Below are 2,669 nucleotides of genomic sequence, written 5' to 3'. Positions count from 1 at the left end.
TCTTAGAACTAGAACCTGCAGTATCTGAAGACCAGGAGTGGAGGTGACAGGTGGGCAGGTAGCTGATTGTAATGTTTTAAAATGTTCTGTTGAGAACAGAATAAACCATTCTTATTCTGCAGTGTCTCTCAGCACCAGTTGCTTGTGGACTTAAAAAGAGCTTTTCAGTAGCGTGCAGAATCAAATAGCTTGTGCTTGTAGATATGGTGAAAAACTTTTAATCATGATGAGAAAAGTCATCTGTACTACTGGAAAATAAGAATGGAGAGAGTGATAAGGTACATGAACTTCTGAACCAACGAAACTCACAAAATTGTGATCCTGCAGGGAAGTGTCTGAGCTGGGATGTTTTGTATGGTTTGAAATGTGGGGGAAGCCTTGCGAACAGATGCGGCAACCAGCCACTGGATGTGCACAACTCGCATACCTGTAACTACTTAAATTCTCCTGGGAAGTCTTTTTTTACCCACCAGTAGCATTATGCCTAGGATGGGTATGAGGAACAAGATTGATGCTGAAGACCAAGTGAGTCAGATGCTTTGATCTGCTCTGGTCAGGGATTACCGATGAGGTTGCTGGTGGGTAGAGATGAGGAGGTCTGTGACATCTCTGGCCTACATAAAGACCAAGTCACCCACCCCTCAGTGGAGACTCTGTAGGTGAGTGGAGACACTGAGTCTTGTTGCTGTGGTCCCTTAACCCTCTCTAGTTCTCTGACCAACTTCACTGTCTCTCTGCTTTCCTGTGGTGTGTGAGTGACTTGGTATTGGTGTAGCCCATAGATGTCACAGACCTTGCCTCTTCTAGCAGAAGTGACCATGCTGACTATGCCTGACTAAACTATGCAAGCGTCTTTCTCCCTTGGTCTTCAGCATGTGATGCTTTGTGGCATTATGGAGAACTGCTCCTTTCTGCCTTTGTACAGTGGTGCTTCTGTGAAGTTTGTGCTGTACAGTGCTTTGAAATACATTGTTGTCGGATGGTACTAGCACTGTTCCCATTGATGGAAGCCTTGAAATTTGCTCCTGTTGCGGTCATGGTGGTTCTGGATAGTCAGCAGAAAGTCAGGTTCAAGTATGCAGTCTTTTTTTTTTTTTTTTTTGACTGAACAGTTCTTTTTGCAAGATGCCTTGGTGAACTCTTGGAGCTGCTGCTCTCTGTAAGGTATGCAGGGTTACGCCTGCGCTATGCTCTGGGAATTACTTGGGCTTTCTTCTTTTATGTATTTGTACAGCACAGGATGAATGCTGAATTCTAGTTTCAGTTCCCAGTGTAGAGCCTGTTATAAATCAATAGCAATTGTCCAGAGGCTGGTGTATCCTCCAGGGTGTGCTTGGCTCCTGAAGTGCTGGGGAATTCTCTGCCCTTCCACTGAGATGTGCTGGTTACTGCCAGGTGCAGCCTTCTTTTGAAACCCATTGAATCTGACTTTTCAAGATTGGAATTGTAACTATAAAGGAAATGTTCTTTGAAACTAACTAAAGAGGAGGCAACTTTTTAAAAAAAACAAAACCCCAAACTTAATTCCAAGGGCAATTTGTACACTGAGGTTCTGTAGGAGCTGACAGATTACATTCATTAAGTCAAAAAATTTTGCTGGAGGATGGTAGTTTGAATTATTTAGGGCAAATTAATCAGCTTCAGAAACAATCTATTCTGGTAACAGACTTCAGAATTTTAGCAGGCTCAAAATTGGAGGAGCAATTCCCATTAGAGGAAGAAAATCCCTGCACTGGGTATAAATCTTCTTATAAGGACTTTATTTTTAGACTACTTGTACTCTGGGAAGAGCGCCAAGCCAAAGTTATGAAAATCCTTGTATTTTGTGATTCTTTAATGAAATCACTTTAAGTGCTGAAACTCTTGAAGAGGAATACTGTTTCAAATTTGATGTTACCTGTACCTTATTAGGAAAACACAATCAAACTATTTTAAGCGTGGCTGCCTAAAGTTAAGTCAGTCAATATTTAGGCAGCTTTGCAAAAGAAAAAAATAGCAATTGTATCCAGGCTCTTCCTCGACTCCCAGGAGAATTTGTCTGTGGGTTTTACTTGTGTTGCAAGAGCTGCAGGTGTCCAGAGTCTCTGACAGCCTGAATGTTCTTTTTGAGGGCCCCGAGTTTGACTTGCATTGGTGAAACTGGCATCACCCGTTAGCAGTCAGGACAAATAGGATGCAAATGAGATTTTGGGTTGATTGTAGATTTCTGCTGTAGGTGGTTCTGTATCCAAAGATCTCTTGATTCTTTCCTACTCTCCGTAGAGTGTGTTGTGTAAACTTAAATTTCCAGGTGGTTGAGGTAGGACCAGAGGTAGCCTTCTTATGGAGGATCCCCGCTGCTTTGAGTCATTGTCAGAAATAGCTAAGAAGCGAAACCAGATGCTTTTCACATCCGTTCACCAGGCTTGAGCATGTTGCTTTTGTATCCCAGCAAGCGGATGGGATATGGAAGAGAGGGAGGGGGTTCCATTCAGGGCTGCAAAAGCAGCACTATGTGCAGAGTAGTGCAAAATCCAGACAGCTGCTTGGGCTGCTGAGCAAGAAATGCCACCACCTGCAAAAGCAGAAGCATAATCGTATGTCGTCCTTGTGGAGCACTCTGAGGCATTGGTAACACTGGACTGTCAAATCTGAAAGAATGCAGCGCACTAATGTGGTATTAAAGAGTA

The 2,669-nt window shown here is 43.1% G+C and overlaps 1 protein-coding gene across 1 annotated transcript in view; it reads left to right on the top strand.

The window, feature by feature from the left end:
- CARS2 (cysteinyl-tRNA synthetase 2, mitochondrial (putative)) overlaps positions 1-2,669 on the top strand; it is a gene marked incomplete at its 5' end in the record, with an annotated part of 33,072 nt that overhangs the window by 10,724 nt on the left and 19,679 nt on the right. The gene's annotated exons all lie outside the window — the stretch shown is intronic.

Source organism: Buceros rhinoceros, unplaced genomic scaffold (genome assembly GCF_000710305.1).
Source record: "Buceros rhinoceros silvestris isolate BGI_N320 unplaced genomic scaffold, ASM71030v1 scaffold18708, whole genome shotgun sequence".
Taxonomy (NCBI): domain Eukaryota; kingdom Metazoa; phylum Chordata; class Aves; order Bucerotiformes; family Bucerotidae; genus Buceros; species Buceros rhinoceros.
The sequence above is the reverse complement of the archived record's forward strand: the minus strand, read 5'-3'. Positions and strand labels throughout refer to the sequence as shown.